The 18,466-nt window shown below is 54.7% G+C and overlaps 1 protein-coding gene across 1 annotated transcript in view; it reads right to left on the bottom strand.

The window, feature by feature from the left end:
- NRTN (neurturin) overlaps nt 1-18,466 on the bottom strand; it is a 69,855-nt gene that overhangs the window by 24,367 nt on the left and 27,022 nt on the right. Inside the window, exons 1-2 of the mRNA XM_080382326.1 lie at nt 1,097-1,218; nt 864-932 (exon numbers count right to left, since the gene is read on the bottom strand). The gene's annotated coding sequence lies outside the window, so the exon portion shown is untranslated. Of the gene's footprint in view, nt 1-863; nt 933-1,096 lie in introns of the transcript that reaches the window.

Here is an 18,466-nt window from a genome sequence, read left to right as displayed (position 1 = left end):
CAGATCCGCAGCTCCCAGGCTCTGGGATGAGGCTCCTGCTCTGCGGAGATGCCCGAAATCCCAACCAAAAGCCAGGTCCATCAGATACACCGGAAAGTTGTACTTTATGTTGGTCAAAGCTAAAAACCCCAGGAGTGCATCACATTCCCCAAAAGATTCTTATTAAATTATACTTTGTCAGTTAAAATGTTCTTCACGTGCAAAATGTTTTATTTTTCAGTCTCATCCCTTTATCTCATCCCAAAAGTTTCTTTTCTCCAGCAACTTCTTGGTTTGCAGAAGAGAAAGAAACGGTTTGGAGCAACCCAGAGACGATGGTCTTTCCCAGCTTTGGCACACAACCATGTAACAGATCCCTACAATTTGTCCCGGCCATGCAGGGCTTGGACAGAGTTGGGGACAATGAGGGACCGGGGTGACAAACATCCCAGCTCCAAGCTCCTGGCCCCGGCCCCAGCTGCAGTGATGCTCTAATATGGCAAAGTTGGGAGAAGTTATTTCTAATAATAAATAAATCCAGGTCAGCTACACAGAGAGCGATGTCAAGGAATTTAAATCCCACAAGAAACAATTTTTAATTTAAGGCAAATCTGGGACTCCGCACACCCAAAATGCTGCCACCCCTCAGCCTCGCCAAGGTCAGAGGGTGGCTCTGGCTGCCCCGCAGTGGCCCTGTCCGGGGGGACCGAACCCCTTGGTGGGAAGGGCTACAGCAGCACCCACAGCTGATGCTTGTGCACCTGGGGGCCTTGGTGGGGATGCTTGAAACCAGCCAGGGACATCCCCCCATGTCATCTCTCCCACTTGTCAGCTGTCAAACTCTTCCCCAGCCTCATTCACACCCCACCCCACCCCCCGCTCACCCTGGGGCCAGTGGGACTGATGGAAGTATCCCCATCCCTGGCTCCCTGCAGGTGGGTACCAGCGGTCACCTCGGGGATGACCACAGAAAGGCACTTCAGTTTACAAAAAGAAACGGAACGTATCATCTCTCCGTTTTGCGGGCTTCGTTAGAAACCAAACGGTTCTTGCTGTTGCCTGTCATCATTGAGTCTTCAGAGTTAACAGCCAGCTTGTGGGTACAGACAGCCCCTACCTCTCTGCGCTCCTGTTGCAGCCCCTTTGCAAGCACCAGCGGCTGCCGCAGCCCCGGGTTTCGAGCCACGTGAGGCTTCGTGCTGGGGGAACTGGCCGGAGGAGCAGGCGGACACCGCTGCAAAGCTCAGCTTCCTGCTTTCCTGCCATTGTACGGAAACAGTTCACTTCAACCCTCCCTTTCTCCAGCTCCCCAAAAGTGCCATCAGGTTTGCGTTGTGGCAGGGTTTGGCAGAAACGTGATCCGTGCCTTCCGCTGGCGGTTGTGCAAGTCGGAGGGGTGCAGGTCGGGGCAGGCGGCGTGTGCTGGCCGGGGTGCGGGGGGAGGCAGGCACGTGTCCCCCACCTGGGGCACCCCGGGCTCCTCACTGCAGCCTGGAAAGGTTTCACCTTTCCTGGAAACCATCACAAATTTCACAGAGCAAACAAACAAACAAAGAACCTGAAATAGAATAGCTCCAATTGGAAAACTACAAAAGAGAAATCCTGTTTATGCAGATATTTGTGGAAAAGCACCAGGAAGAAAACACAGAGTAAAGCTAATTCTAAACGACGACAGGCGGGGAGGTACCCAGGATGGGGGAGACTTGCTTGGGTTTGGGCACAAAGGAAAGCCAAGGCAAACTGCCACCGCCTGCTGGGGACCATGCTGGGTGTGGCAGGTGTGACCCAGAGCAGAGCGGAGCAGGAGGAATGGCCACCACCACCCCTTGGGACAGCTCTGGGGCAGGACCCAGCCCGTACCGGACCCACCAGCTCTGCCCGCTGCTGGAGGAGACTGGCATGTTGGGCAGCACCAGCGAGCAAGGGCTGTGAGTACATCAGCCGTGCTTGGATTTAATCAACCAAAAGGGGGGGGGGGAAATAAAATTCAAAATGGGGTGAAACAGCACCACAGAAATCCTTTGGCCACCCCCGCTGGGGCTGCAGGGGTGGCTCTGTATACCCCTGGGGCAGAGCCCATCTCTGCCCCTAAAGGTCCCCTGGCTGCAGCAGGGGGCAGGGAGCAGCCCGGAGCCGGGAGGAAGGTGCCCAGCCCCGGCAGCAGGGCTGGAGCCGAGTGGGGAATACAACCCAGATGTGTCTGCTTTCATCCAGCTGTGCGTCTCCAGGACCCCTCTTGCAGGGTTGGGGCTCGGGGGCATTCTCAGGCCTGCCCCGTACATCTCCAGTGCAGATCTAGAGGGATCCTGTTGCACAAAAGCCTTCATCTCCCCAGCTTGGGATGCTGCTGGATGGCACCAGCGCCAGGGGTGTCCAGGCAGGATGCGGAACAGGCACACGTTGGTGTGGTGGCTGGTCCCCGACACAGGCTGGTGAGCAGAGAGCCACCCGTGTGCCGCCAGCAGCTGAGAACGCTCCCAACTCGCTGCATGCAGCGCCCCCTCCTCGGCAGCAAATTCCAAGTGGGGGCACCCCGGGGGGTGGCAGGCGGGGAGGCTGCGGGTCCCCTCCGGCTCCAGCTGTGCCACCCACACTGGGGCAGCTTTGGGACCACTCTGCTGGTTACAGCATCTCCTATGCGGTCTCCCTTGCCTGTTCTAGTCCCAGGGAGAAGAGTGAGCTCCTAAACATACCTAAACACCCTTAAATATCCTTTAAACACCCTTAAATGTGCAGGGCAAGCTGGGGTGGAGGGAGCCTCCCAGTGCCCCCCACCGCGTCTGCGCCCCAAGCCCCGGCAGCATTGGGGCTGGTGGCTGGTGTTCAAGATGCGCTCAGCATCGGCTCTCCCCAGCAGGTTCCTGCGCAGAGGGGCTGAAGCCCCCGACTCCCCCTACTTGGACCTCAGGGAGCAGGTCCCTCATCCTCAGCAGCAGGCAGAGCTGGGGGCTGGCACCCTCAGACCTGGGCCCCCTCCATCCCCCAGTGTCCCTTAGGGACCAGGGAGCTGCTGAAGCCAGGGCTACCTCCCCCTCTCATCCACCAGCCCTCCCTGGCCAGCTCCCAGAGACGCTGGTGACCTTGGAGATGGTCAAAGCTCCCCAGGATAAGGCCCTGAGCAACATAAGCAAGGCACTGCCCTGCACAGAAGGTTGGACCTGTCACCTCCAGGTGTCCCTTCTGACCATCGCCATGCCACCATCCCCAAAACACTCGCCCAGTTCAGCAGGAGACTGTCGAAGTGTTACCTTAGGATGACGCATGGGCTACAGCACACGGCTTTTGGCACTGCTCCCCAGCTGCTTCCTCTGCCCTGGGGTGTCAGGATTTCCTTTACTCCTTCCTCAGCCACCCCTGCTGACTTGCCACCACTGGACCTGCCACCAGTGTAGCGCATGCCCAGGGGCACCCTCGGACTCGTCTTTCGGCAGGACAATCGCTCCAAGGGCGAGCGGTGGGCACACCTCGCCCACATTGCTTCCTCTGCCATCGCATGGGGAGCCGGGGTCACCTCTTCCAGCTGCCACGGAGACGCAGCGTCAGTCTGATTGTATTTGGTGGGCTCAGGAGCCACCTAAGCCTGCTTGCTCCTAAAATTAAAAAAAGGAAAAAATTGAGAACGCTGAGGAGAGGCGAGAAGCCTTGCAAGGCCCCTCGCTGAGCTGCTGACACTGCAGGGTCCGCGGTGGCTGTGCCATGTCTCCTTTGGGGTGGCTCCGCTCTGCACTCCCCCATACAAGCAGAGCTTCGCCCTGTTGGAAATCAAGACGTTGCTTTGCAATGGGAGAGCTGGAGATGCTGAAGAGACCCTGAAAAAGAGGCAAATATGGCTTGGGGGGGGGTGGGTGGGGGACTGTAGGTGCCCCTTGGGAAGCAGCCGTGCTGGGACAGACCTGCTAGGGCACAGCTGAAGACAGTTAGAGGCTGCTCTTGGCATGGGGTGTTCAGGGAGGCAACAGCCGTAGGGATGGAGGGATCGGAGGTCTAGGAAAGACTTGGTGCTCTCTTTATGGCTGGCTCAGTCCTTCTGTTTGCCTAGTGTTTGTTTTTGCAAGTATTAATACGCTGGGACTGTTTTCTTTAGCGCACATCGAGTCTGGAGGGTTTTGCTGGGGGTCTGGGATCTGGGCGACCTTGGCCCATCAGGGGACCTTCCCAGGAGTGGTCTACAGAGCCTGGCCCACGGTTGCCTCAGGTCCCCACAGCCCTGGCAGGATCTGCAGAGGTGTGTGCCCCTGCCACAGCGTGCGCCTGGCCCGAGCCCGTGGGGTTCTGTGAGGTGGTGGGAGCCGTGGGGTGGGCAGCAGCAATGGGTGCTGCTGCTCTTCTTTCTGAAATGAGGAGGGTTCACCTTGATGCACCTGGCTGCTCTGCAAAGCAGCACTGCATGACACCCTCCTGCTCTGCAACCCGCAGAAGGCAACAGTTGTCCTGCCAAAAACCCAGTAGCTGCTAAACAAACAATTTAATGCAAAACAGCCTCAACGGAGCAGGAGCAAACGTGCCCAAGAAAGCGTCGAAGCCATTACAGAGCCACAGAAAAAGCACATGACGTTGCAAAGGCTTTGCAGAGCGCTCAGGAAGCACAGCCTGGTACAATTTGCATCTTTTGTTTTAACTAACATTTTCCTAATGACATGTGTAATATGGTCGGTGATATGTAGCTTCCATCTATCCTGCAGCGTCTGCTAAGAGCCCAGATGTCATCCTGTCTGGTCGCAGCGTCTGCAGTCCCCACACCTCACCCTGCTGCACCTGGCGGGGCTGGGACCAGCACCTTCTGCCTAAAATCAGGAGGAATGAAACCCAGAGTGTGACTGGGAGCCTCTGGCTTGGGGAGGAGGTTTGGGAGTTGCTCGCATTTGGCTTGGCTGCCTCTTGCTGACCAGTCAAGCTACCCTGGATCCCCCCCAGTTTGATCTACCTGCCAGCTGCTGCTCTGCAGGGTGGCTGTGAGCAGAGCCTGCAGATTTCCCTTTGCTCTTCCAGTGTTTCCTGCTTGCAGCTACAAAAGGAGCCTGAGCAGGCTGCACATCTGGGTACCTGCAAAGGATGCCCACCTTGGGCATCTCACAGGGATGTGCCAGGACAAGGAGGGATGCTCATAAAACTGTTGCCTGTAGCTGCATGGACTGGAAAGCTTTCAGTGCTGCCTTTGAGCTGCGTGAGCAGGGGGCAGGTGACAGGCACAGGGAATGGATGTGCAATGACCCAGTTCTGACCTTGCAGCAGCCGAGCTCTACCTTGTCTCCGTGGGGAGATGAAGCCAGACTTCATAGCCACCACGCACTTGGCCTCCCGTCCTGCTGTGTGTCCCCTAGAAGGTGCGAAAAGACCTCAGGTGTCTCCTGATCAAAGCTGGCCCTGGTGTGGTGGCCTTATGGAGTTGAAGGCTGTGGTGAAGCAACCTGCCTACAGTGACCCAGGCGAACCAGGGGCAACGCAGAGCCCCAAAGGGCAATGCCTGCCCCACACCACGCACCTTCCCAGGACAGACCCAGGACGCACCGCGCAGTTTCCCAGAGCAGACCTCCATGCAGGAGGGAGCGGGACACAGGCAGGAGTAGCACCCGGCTGGTCTGCCCGCTGCAAAGGGTAGAGACTTGTGAAAGAGGCAGCAGTTCCCCAAAATGAGAGATCTGGCAGATGAGAATGGCTGAGTAAGCCTGTTCCCAGGCTTGGGGCCAAAACCAGCTGCCACCAGATACCACGGGTACCTCGTCCTCGTCCCTTGTGGCATCTACAGCCTGGCTGGAGAACGGGGACCGGGCACTGTGCCCCATCTTGGATGTCTTCCCTATGCAGCATCTTCAAAGAGCCACAAACAGCCCTGGATTCCCATGTCATTTGACCCAGGGAGGGATGCGCAGCGGGTATCTCTCGGAACCTTGCTCACCTCATTGATCCATTGGGAGATGAGTTCGGAGACATGATCTGTATCAAGAAGAGATGTGAAGCACTAGGATGGAGTGGAAAATTGGAACTGGTCAGAAAATGCATGGTACATAATGTCACACACAAAATCTACTATGAACAAGTGTTCGTAAACACTGAGGGGAAAAATCTAAGAAATTAAGTCATTTTAAATGTCAAATAGCCCATGGACCCCACATTTGGACATGACAGATGAACAAAAACATAGACATTAGAAATTCCTGAAAACTAACACAGGAACAATGATTAATTTCTCTCTGTTCCAGGGCAATCGCATTATATACACACAAAGGAGTCATAAAAATTCCTGGATGATGGAACAAAATCCTTACAGAGCTCCACAGATAAAATACAACCATACTGGAAGGAGCTGGAAATGTCCAGGGAAGGAGCATGCCCGGGGCTGGCTCCTATATATCATGCTGGATAAAACACCTTCCCTAGAGGATGCAACTGCAAGATTATACCTGGTGAAAGTGCTGGTGAACACAAGTGCCACGTTTCCAGCTTGAGATGAGACAAATCCTTCCTGCTGACAGCAGCGGCTCCCCTCGTGCCTGCTGCAAACAGCCACGCACAAGACGAGCCGGGCACTGCCCCCTCATAAAACCCGAGCACACGTGGCAAAGGAATTGAGGATGCAGATGCATCAGTGGGGGCACAAGCAAGGATGGTGCAGAAGATGGCAGAAAGGGAACAGGTAAAGAGGTCAGCATCCTGGCCCTGCTACGGCTAATTTCAAACTCCTACTAAGCCCCAAGCACTGGAGCTGAGCATTTAGGAATGCAAGAAAATGAAGGGATAAAGTCAAATCATTTCGGTCCAAGAGAGGGGCTTCTTTCTTCATTTAACAGAAAGATATTCCAAACCAAAACCACAAAGAAAATATCATTAGAAGAGGCCGGAGTGTTGCTTGGTGACTGTTCATTGGCTTTTTGTGGGATGTTTTTCATCAAAAACGGCTGTGTAGTCTGCAAAATTAATTAAGGAGGGTGCTGAGCAGTGCCAGGCGCAGAGGGGAGTTTAGGGGCTGCCCCCATGGGCCACAGACCCCATACGAGGAAAACAGTCCCTCTGAGAGCAGCAAACAACCACCTCGGCTCTGCAACGATGGTCCCCCGCGACAGGCAGCCACAGAGATTGGGGTCTCAGCACCTCTGGGTCCACTGCATTCTCTGTGCATCCTCGCCGGCTGCATCCCGAGTAATCCCGTCCTCGCTGGAGGCTGCAGCCCAGCTCCCAGCCTGCTCGTAATTCGCTCCCTGCTGCTCGGCAGCCCAGAGCGGTGAACCCGGCCGATAGGGATGTCATTCCCTTCTCCTAATGGGCCGTGAAACTTCAGCATGCTCAGGATACTCGGAGTCCTGTCTGGGAAAAGATACAGAAAAAACGTGGGACTTGGGGCAAAATGGTGCGAAACGGCAAAACACATCAAGGCAAGAGAGAGGTGAAACAGGAATGCCAGGGCACCGGTCTCACCCATGGCGCAGGGGACTGGCCACGGCTGCCAGGGTCCCTGCTCCCCAGTAGGTCCCTGGGCAGAGCCGTGTCCTCGTCTGTCCCTGGCAGATGATGGCAGCAGCCGTGCCTCACACCTTCCCCATCCCTGTCCCCCAACTTCCCAGCCAGGAGAGGTGTGCTGGGCGAGAGCCATGGCAACTCTTACACAGAGTGTCAACAAAAATCAGCAAAATAATGACTTTCTCGTTGAAATCTCCGGGGAGGGAAAAAGGCTTCAGGCCAGATCTGCCTGCCATAAAACAGGCTTTAAAATTTTTCAGCGGATGCTGAAGTGGAGCTAAGGCGAGAGCCTGCTCCAGCTCAGCCACATCCCAGCCTGCCGGGAATACAAGCTGGGGAGCCACGGGCTGTCCAGTCCTCCCACAGTGCCAGGAGAGACGGCACAGATGCCGTGGTTGCACTAGTCCCTGCACATGAGCATCTCACCCCAGCTGCATCAGCCTAAGGATGGTTGGATCTTGGATACTGGCCTGGAGAGGGACACCTTGGATTAATCCTATTTTTTTGTTTGGCATACCTCTTGAAAAACTATTTTATTTTAAATGCAAATCCAATGGTTTCCAAAAAAAACTTCCTTTTTGGTTTGGTTTTTTTTTTTTAATGGAAAAATTCAGCTAGAAGACCATTTTCTGGGCTGGGTATGAAACGCTCCTCCTGCGCAGGCTGTCAGGGACCGTCCTCCACCTTCCCTGCGAGCAAAACCAACCCTTCCGCCTCGCTGCTCAGCAGGGACCCAATTACACATATGAAGCTGACCCGGCCAAAACGCAGCCCAGAAGAGTTTGACACAAAGTTGGGAACCTGCCAAGAAATTCCTAATTGAAAGTGGTGACTGCAATGTCTATCCGTGGGGTCTCCGCCTGGTGAACCCTCCTCTGTCACCGTGAGTTACGAGCGCGCTCTGGTTTGAAATGAGGCAGAGTAAATCTAATCATATTTTTATGAGCCCCTTTTCCTCTTGCATGGGCTGAGCTCTGGGCACATGCTGCGCAGCAGAAGAGCGGTGGCTGTGCCTTTTTCCATCTCCATCTCCTTTCTTTGAGTAATGTGCCAGAATATTAACAGATTAAAAGTTCAAGCTGTAATAAACAGAGTCCCCAAAAGTGAGTTGCAGTGACAGGCAGGCAAAAGAACAGAGGTGCTTTCCAGCAGCACAGACTCTGCAACGTGTCCCTCACCTTCTCCCCATAACATGTTCCCGATGGGATGCTTGGGAGGGAAGAGGATATGGAGCTGTGGGGGACACAAGACACACGGGTCGCTCCTTGAGCTGAGCAGGGTTGTCGGGAATGAAGCAAGAAAAGAAGCGCCGCAACACCGCTGGTGTCCTGGGGGTCTGTCTCAGCGCCTGGCAGCAGGGCTGTCCCACACACCTGCATTTCTCCCTTCTCCACCTGAACCTGGACTACCTCGACCACCGCCGAGCCACAGCAGGCAGCCCCCAGCAATTCCCAAGGTCCCCGGGACCTTGCCCAGGGCTCCGCTCCGGAGCAGTAACGAGCCACTGTAAAGCATCCTGCCTGCTGCAGAGCTATCTCCAAAGAGTTGTTTCACACCTCCTCGGGCGTGAAGGTCACGGACCAGATGTTCCCCATCAGCAGACAGATCCTAGTACTTTTTACACAGGATTTAAGCCCTGCAGTCAAATCGCCTTCATTTTCTCAGAGGCAAGTGATACTTGTTCTTGGAGCAGTATTTGGCTGGGAAGGGAAGGGGATGAACGCTGATGCACAAGGAGCGCGATCCTTGGGATACAGAGCAGATCCTGCCTTCCCAAGATCTCTTCCAAAATAACTGCTGGCAGCCAGAGGTGCCTGGCTCTGGAAAAGCACGCTGTCATCCAGGATGCTGATCTGACCGGCTGGCTCGTCTCAGGGTACAGGGTACCACAAGCACACTCATGTCGCTGCCCACCCTGGCAGAGCAGGGATGCTCAGAGGTTCAGCAGCCGGCACTGCTGCCGGGGAGCTGAGCTCTTACGACGCCACAAGAAACAGCCCAGCTGACATGGGCTCTTTGCTGGAGGTCTCCCACCAGGAACAGTCCTTGTTCTGCCACTGGCCACCCACAGGGACCCTAGGGATCTGGTCTTCCAGCTTCATCCCTGGTGGTGTACCCACAGCAGGAGGGAGACGGACGGGGCTGTGACCTGCAGGCGCGTCCAGGGGAGAGAAATGGCTTTAGATAATATCCCTTCAGATGCCAGCAGGACACCCCTTTGGGAGCTTTGAGCCGCAGCCCTCAGCCTCATAGACCCATCTGTAGTCATGGGCTTGGGGGCTGCAAGCCGACCACCGTGGAGCAGAATTCAGTCTGCAACAGGATCAGTGCTGGCGGCACAGGGAGCAGCATAAGGACATTGTCCTGGCACTGCCCAGGGAAAGCAGAGGAGGGGCCGCTCTCGCAGGAGGATTTATCTAATGCCCTCAGTGCTGTCGAACACAATAGCCTAATCTCTACGACACGTGCCCTCCAAGGAGGACTGCATTAGTATCACTCACCAGTCTAATGAGAAATATGTCAAAAAGCAGATCTGAGCCTGAGCCTCACCCAAGGGAGCCGAACCAGCCCAGGAGGGGATTTGGGTCCTGCTGCCTCCACTCTACATAGAAATAACCCAAGCCCTGATCAGACAACCTGCTCACTGACTGCGAGACAAATGCTAGAGAGAAGGGATCCATTACAGAGAGCCTGAGAAGCTGCTCTGGGATTGTATCTCCTTACAAAGAAACCCCATTCCAAAGCTGCTGCCTTGTGCGTGCTTGTGCAGAACCCGTGCTGCTGCTGAACGCCAAAGCAGGCAGCTGCTGCCAGCTCCCGACTGGCCATTTAGAAAGAGGTGACTGGGCTTCTTGGGGGAAAGTCACATTTTTTTGAGAATCAAAGACTGGGGAGAGGTCCCGTTCACTGGAAACGATGACCAGGAGCCACAGTGCCGGCGGGTGGCTGGCAGCAGGAGGGAGGGAGCTTAATCTGGAGCAGGTGCCGTGCAGGGCGCTCTCATGCAGGTTAGGAAGGACAGAGCATCACAGCAACATGCCCCAGTGTTCAGGTCCTGCCACAGTGCAGACCAATGCTTCTGCTGCACAATTGCTTTTGCCAAGTACCTGCAACATCCCTTGCGCGGGCAGCCACCTCCGTCCTGCCATCAGCCCAGCTCAGGCTTGGAGCAAAGTGACACGGTGCATTGGGGGAGCTCAGATTGGGAGCTGCTGGTCCAGAGAGACTCAGCATCCATCTGCGTCCTTACTACAGATCCTTGTGGGGATCCTTGTGGCTCAGCCCTGGCAGCTTGTCAGACCACATCCATGCTCCAGCTATGTCCTCTGCTCCAGTGCTAAGAGAAGGTGCTGGGGAATTGGTTTAATTCCTCCTGGCAAAGCAGCATGTGAAGGACTCACCTACCCCTGGGTGCTGGTGGCTGTGCCTGGGAGGGCTCAGCCCAGGAGCACTGCTCACTGCTCCCTCTCCATTACATTCCAGCCAGGTATCATCCTTCCAAAGGTGCGTAGCTGGTCTCAGCATGGGGCCATCTGCATCCTCAGCTCCGGCTGAGGGTTTGCAGCTGGAGCCGCCTGCACAGTTCAGCTTCCGACTCTGCTGCTGGGGCAGAGGGGGTGACTTCAAAGCTGTTCTGCCTTTTATAAAATCCCCTACCACGGAAATGGGGATGCCTGGAATTTACAGATGCCTGGCAGGTTTGCAAATAAAACGTTCACATCGGCGGGCTGCCTTGGGGAGGGGGTGGTTTAAGTATTGATAATATGGTGACATATGGAAGCGTCAGCTTAGAGCAGAGCCTTGCGCTGCAGGCACAGAGGCAGGCTTTGCCCCAAAGAGATGCAAAGCAGCCAGAGAGAAGAGCCTTGTGCATTGGGGCGAAGGAAAAACCCAGCCTTTGGGCTGAACTGAGCCATGTCCTGGCTGTGGCACTTGCAGAAGTGGTGAGGGTCAGCCCTGAAACAGGGGCTGGAGGGGAGACAGAGGCAGTGGCTTGAGGCAGGTCTCCAGCAGCTGAGTTACAGGCATTTTAAAAAACCCTCAAGCATAAATGCAATGCTGGGAGATCCTGCCTGCCCGTAGGGCTGCACCCCTGCTCCTAGTCAACACCAATGCAAAATACAACGGATTTGCTTAAATCCCCACACAGACCACAGCCAAAACATCCTGCCCCCAGGACAAACACAGCAGGAGCCTGTTATCTCCCTTCCTGAACTTGCCTCTGTTCCCAGCAGAGCCTGCCCCAGGGCCCATGCACCCCAAGATGCGGCCAGCCCTCCTTCCCGCTGCTGGCACACCTACAAGTCTGCCCTGCTCCGGCTGCTCCGCTTCCAGCCATCGCTGCTGGTGCAGGGAGCTGGGCTTGCTGGTGCTGTACCGGGGACACAGAAGCATTCCAAGGGTCATCTCCGGAGGGCAAATCTCCGCTGACTGTAGGAAGGTCTCTGGACATGATGCATTTTAAAATTTTAACATCCTTCTGTTAAAAAGGATGCACCCAGAAAGGCAATTGAACTGGCAGGGAAAGCGATTTACTCCAAATTTATACTCCAAAAAAAGGGATTTCAGATCCAGCCTTTCCTAGCCCTCTGGGCTGGTGTCTACCTCCCTCTCTATGGAGCACACTGGTCCTGCCAGACAAGCCCTGCACACCAGCTCCACAGCCAATAAATCCTCTTCTGCATTAAACATTGCAGGTCTCAATTAATTAAATGAGCACAACCACCACAGTCCCCTCAGCAATTAGAGAAGTGGCTGAGTAATTAGATGGAATGTTAATTTAATTTCCAGGAGGGAGAAAGAAAAAGAAAGAAAGGAAAAGAAGAAGGAGCAAATGGGATTACATTTGACGAGAGGGAAATTAAAAGTCACTTAATCATAGAGCAATTAAAGTTCCCCAAACTATGTAGCTAGAAAAAAACCCAACCCTAGGACAGGACCACCAGCATATATTGTGAGTGATGCTCACCCAGGTGGAATACCAGCCAAAAGCCCATGTGTGCATGGATTTGTGTAACACCCACCCTGGCTTAGCCTTGCCTTTCCCCTTCGTTAGGGACCCCGGAGAAGGCTATTGCCTTGCAAACAATGGCCTCATCCTGGCCCTACCTCCAGATAATGCTCTTATCAGCCTTCCTCAGCTAAGTAAGATCAGTTGTCCTCTGCCAGGAGAAATAGAAATGCAAGGCAGCAACTCCCCACAGCCCAGAGGCCGTGCCGCAGGGAAACCAAGGCTGGTGGTCCGGGGCTTGGACAGGGAGGGTCACCCCCAGTGTGGGCAGCTCCAGGGCTGGGGACCACCCCGCAGCGGCACCAGGCTGCGAGCAGCTGCACCCTGCATGGCACATGCCCTCCCAGCAGGCTGTCTCCTCTCTGCATTTTTTTTACGTGTTTCTGATGTAAACATTGCTTTCCAGCTGCTGGGAGCATCAACAGGTACCAGGTTTCACCCGGGACCCTCCTGACAGACCACGGGTGGTCCCAAGGCAAGCAATGCCCAGAGCCCACCGAGGGTTTCCTAGAAGGACTGGAGGCTGAAGTGGAAAATCCTTCCTTGGGCGTAAGATGTGGACAAGACGTTCAGCATCAAACCTGCCAGGGGGCTGGCAGCCCCCATGAGGTCTGGTGTCATCGGAGGGGCTGGAGGACCCCTGCCCGTGCCTTTCCCTGTCCTGACCTGCCTTTCAGGGAGCACAGCCATGGTGGGGTACACGTTCCCCAGCCCCTCTGTGCTCAGCAAGAAGCAGGGCTGGGCACCAGGCCTTTGGGCATGATGAAGCTGCCTCAATTCAGCTCCCGGTGGCCTCCTGCCTTATCCCAGCCTGCGGCGAGGTTTGGAGATAAAGATAGGTTTTGTTCAGTTTAATTAGAGCTGGCGTGGCAGAGCTTCTTGCTGCCAAGGGCTGACAGGCAGATTAATTAATCCGCTCACCGTTGTCACTCGGAGACGGCTCCTCAGCAGCAAAGTGGGGGGAACCCTGGAGAGAGGCAGAGAGCCTCAGCCGCACAGAAAAGCCAGCAGGGAGAGGGGATGGAGGGAGATGTTTTCTCCCTGTTGATGCCTTTCCCCTTTTCCCCGCACAGGGTTCAAACCTCCTCCTGCCCAGGCATCTCCCCAGAGCAACACTGACCTGTGAAAGCCAGAACTCCTAAGCAATGGAGCTGAAGGTCTCACACCCTCCAGCCCGAAACCATCGGGACTACGGCAGGGGCTTTGCAGAGGGTGGGACAGGGCGCTCATGCCCCTGCGGACCTTTGGGAAGCAGCAAATGGTTTGCTAGCACTAGAAGTCTGATTTTGTTACAGAAAGACGTGTGAAATAAGGCAAAGCAGAAGGCTCATGCAAGCACTGTGCCTCCAGTTGGTGAGCAGCCACCCGGCTGCAAATGCCCGTGCTAATTCCAGTACCCACAACTCACTGGCTTTTAATTACGATGTGGTGCGTTCACAGCAATCTGGTAGGAAAAAAAACTTTTCCACCACACAGCTGTGTCTGAAATGTTATTTGAAGGCTGGAAGCAATCACAGCGGGGAGTGAGTAGAGATGTAACAAGCTCAGAGCACCAGAATGTCACTGGGGGACCGGTTGGATGTTCCCAGCTCCGCTGCCATGTCACGGGCAGGTACCTACAGCCTGCCCTTGCACAGGGCCGGCTGCTTCCCAACCTCCAGCCGCCGGCCCCGCGTGCCGATGGAGGCAGGCATGCAGGCCGGGGAGAATCGTGGGCTGCGGCACGTACGGACTTGCTTGGGAGAAAAGAGCAGGAGAAGAGCTGGGATTGAGCCCTTGGGAGCGCTCAGGGGGAACGGCTGTGGTCACTCCTGCTCAGGAAAATAACTGGGGTGGATGAAGAGGAACTGAGACTCAAAAGAAACAGAGTGTCCAGCTTGCAGGCAAGGACTATGGGAGCTGGTTTGTTTATCCTGGGAAACCAGGGAGCGAGGAGGTGGGATGGAGCACTGAAAGCACCCTTGCAGGCAGAGGAGACTGCAGAGATGGAGGCGATTTAGGGTAAAGATGAACATTTGCTCTGATGTAAAGGGGCACTAGCTGTCTGCCCATAAACCTGCAGGACAGCTCCCGATGCTTAGGGAGACAGAAACAGCTTTGCCAGGCAAAAGCACAGATGCTTTGAGGTAAGGCCACGTGAGACACGGACTCCACACACAAGGGCCCTTTCCCCTGCACAGGTCCCTCCGTGCATCCCACCACAGGCAGCCTGGCCCCACCATGCTCCCCACGGCAGTACCTGCACCCTGGCTGTCCCACCGCAGCCAGCATTCCCCAGCTTCGCTCCAGCCTTTCTCCTGGCCTCCAGCACAGCACTGCCCCAGCCTGGCTGGAAAAAAACAGGTTTAGGAAGACAGAAGAGCTGCATCTCCAGCAAGCCCTGCCACATCCCCCTCCTCAGGGTCACATCCCCCTCCAGCAGCTCAGGGGCTCCCCAAACTCCCTCTCTGTCCCACCCAAACCACCTCCCCATCCGCCATCATCAGACAGCCTCCTTCAGCTCCACAGACCTCTCCCTGCAGATCCCTTCCCCACCTCAGCATCCTGAGGGAAGCTAGAGCCAGACCTCTGCCCCTGCCCTTCCAGGTCTCTTATCCCCTGCACCCAGGTCCACAAGTCCTGCCTGGACTTCATGTTAACCCCCACGATGCCACGGGGGCGTCAAAAAAGCTCATGGGGAATGTCTCTGGAGAAGGGCATTGTTTTACGTTCGTTCGCTGCAGTCACTCCTGAAATGCAGCTTTGCTGGGCGCTGCCCACATTCAAAGCACACAAATAAAATCAGGGATGAAGCACAAGCGCCAACACAGTGCCAGGCGTGAGACAGCCAGTACTTACTCTATTAAGAATAATCGAGTGCATAAGCTGCATCTCTCTCTAAGGTATGAAGGTCTGGCCTTCGTCAGTGAGGGCACACTGTGGGAGGGGAGGCTTGGGCAGGCACCAGGCTGGGCTGCTCCACCTGGCTCCCTGCAGGCTGCAGGCGAGAGGCCAGGTCCTGTCCCGTATCCCTCGGTGATGCCCTGCCTTCCGAGTGGGCAGCGCTGCAGGACCATCCCTGGGAACCTCGCAGGAGAAGAGCAGAGACGGCTCGCTGCACGGCTGGTTTCATGGGATGAGAAACTTCCACCAGCAGGCTCGGAGATCCCCCAGCAGATCCACTTGATCCAAGTAACCTAACAAGGGAGCAAAGAGGACTTTTACTTAGTGGAAAAGTGTCGTCCTCCTGCAAAACACACACAGAGACACTTTATTTCCCAATGCCCCATCTCCCCGGGCTGCTCCCGTGTCACCCTAGCTTGCCTGGAACAGAACGCCGTAAAATTCAGCATTTGCTCCAAGTCCATTCCCTCCTCCGTGAGCCCCGGGAAACACACATGATCTGCTCTGGGGGTTTTGCAGAGGTTGCATAAGCCCCACATGCCTCCGGGATGCCGCTGCCCTTTATTGTTTATTTGCTTAGCAGTAATTATAGCAGCGTAATTATAATCAGCACTCGTTTACATAAAGCATCACTTTGCTGGGCTCCTAGGCCCCCCTGCTCTCCAAGCCATGTGCCAAGAGAAACCTTGGGAGCACAGAAATGCACATGACACTAGGTCCAGGGAAATGGAAAACAGGAGAGGAGGGAGAAGGCCCCCCCCAGCCAACTTGGCCCACGTTTCCCTCTGGATGAGACGCTGGATGGGAAAGCTGGGAGCTCTGTGGTGTTTACACGCGCTGTCAAGGGGAAGGGTACAGCTATGCTGCACCTTTTAGTTGTGAATTAATAGGCAGCCAGCTCCATCGCAGTAATTAATGGGGCTGTACAGACTGACAGGGCACTGCTCCTGGCCATGCTCCTTGTGACCCATAAAAACCAAACACGTTTATGCGGGATCAAGCATTTGGGCAGGGTCAAAACTCACCTTTTCAAGTGTGGGCAGCATCTAGAGGCGTCAACTAAGGACAGGATTTTTTTAATAAAAAAAAGTCCAGAGACAAGCTCATCCTGAGTTTTCTTCCATCCCTGCAGCAAGCTGACTTGGCTTTACTCCTGAGAAATCAAAGAGAAGTCTGTATGTATTAGGTTGATTTACAAAACAGTTCCCATCTGAGCTTTTTAAATAAGATACAGGTTTTCAAGTAAGCCCAGTACAGGGCTGCTGGAGACAGCAGCAAGGGGGAAAAACCCCCCCCAACTTTTCATCCACAAAAACCGTGGATGAAAGTATTTGCATTTTCTTCCTCTGTGCTTCCAAAGCTTGGTTTAAAAAAAATAAATATATGCAGTCTTTTCATTTAGAAAAGCAGCTTCTCTGGGTCTTTAGGGGAAAAAAAATTCTAAAACTTGATTGATCTCTTCCAAAACTCAATAGGTAAGAATAAAGCTGGTAACTAAAAGATTTTCATTTTAAAATAAGGTGCTTTGATAGACATTTGGGGAGCTCCTGTTGAAAAGCAGCTGTATTTGGAGCTTTTATACTGCTGCTATATGCATCCTCGTCCTAGTCAATTCTTGTCCTCACCCCTTCAGATAAACTAATCTGAGGTTTTTGGCAGATCTATGGAAGTTAGGAGCACATGGACGCTGGGGATGGATGGCGTGGCATCAACACACCTGCACGCCGTCATGTGCCGGGACAGGAGCATCAGCTCCCTCGGCAGAGCCGGGCTCTCCAGCAGCCCCAGCTGCGTCTCCTGGCTGTTTTTCCAGACAAGTTTGTGTGAGCCCAGACATTGCATGTGCTGGGGTTACACTGGTCAAAATGACAAAGGATTCAGTCCCTTTGCCAGGCTGCAAGTATAGTCCGAGCCTGCCCGTCACGGAAAGCCCACTGCCCTGTTCTGCCTGGAGCTGGACTGTCCCCACAGTTTGTGTCTGGGCTAATCATTATCATTACTGGGGAGGGATGAAGCCCACTGTCTTCGGTCCTCTTTTTCCTCCCTTTCCAGGACTCCCAGATTTTTTAAGTGTTTCCTCACTGTTAATTGCAAGTTACTCATGTAACTCAGGGCCCGCACACCTTCCAGCACCACCGCCTCGTCCCAGCCCTGCTCAGGCACAGGGCAGGTGGGAGGCTGCGGGGTGGGCACTGGTGGCAGCACTGCCCTCCGTCCCGCCCTGCCTCCGATGCTTCCGCAGCGAGCTCACCCCCCCTCCAGCACGCAGAACCGAAACAGCAACAGGTCCCTGCTGTCATCACAGCCTTCCACTGGATCCCAGGAGCTCTTTGGCTTTCCTACTTCAGCAGCCAGGGACCGGGGGTACTATTTTTCCCAGGGCTTTTCTTGGGATTTACAACAAGGATCAACAAGGCAGGAAGAGCCGGTCCCGAGGGAGAGGATGTCTGTGATTGCGTGCCTCAGGAGAGCACTTGTCTGGGCTTCCCGGCCGCTCAGCCCGTGGTCTCCGGGATCTGTTCTCTGTTCGGAGCGGTGATGACAAGCTTCGCCTCGCTCCCGGCATCCATATCGGTAAGGGGTATTCACCCTGAGGCTGGTCATGGGAGACAAGGATGGTCTGCCTAGAAGTCACGTCATCTGTGTTCTAAGGGAAGACATTCCCAAATTCCATTTCTCCTTCCTCTCCAGAAACATCTTCTTTGCTCCGGGAGATGCCCTTCCTGGCCAACAGCCCACACATTGCTGATCTGCTCAGCACACCTCTGAAGATGGACCAGCACCCAGCCAGATGGCTTTGAGTCCAACAGGAGTTACTGGATAGCTGCCAGAGATCAATCATGGAATAATCCCTTTTTTCTTATAAGCTGTCTACATTGCAGAGATGTTATAAATCACCCAGAGGCAGCTGGTCTGTGGGTGAGGCAGGCTTGGAGGGTGGATGAGGTGCCTACAGACGTGATGTAGAAAGCAACCACACATGATGAGCTACTCCAAGGTTTTGGTTTCATCAATTATGAGTCAGTCTCAAGGAAACATTTGGGAAATAAACCAGCAGAGCTCATTGTTCCTGCAATTCCTAGCTACCAAAACCAGTCAAGAGGGCACCAGTGGCAGCAATCAGAGATTTTACTGGTT

The sequence above is a fragment of the Falco punctatus genome (genome assembly GCF_963210335.1).
Source record: "Falco punctatus genome assembly, chromosome: 4".
Lineage (NCBI taxonomy): Eukaryota > Metazoa > Chordata > Aves > Falconiformes > Falconidae > Falco > Falco punctatus.
Note: the sequence above shows the minus strand (reverse complement) of the source record. Positions and strands in the feature narration are given on the sequence as shown.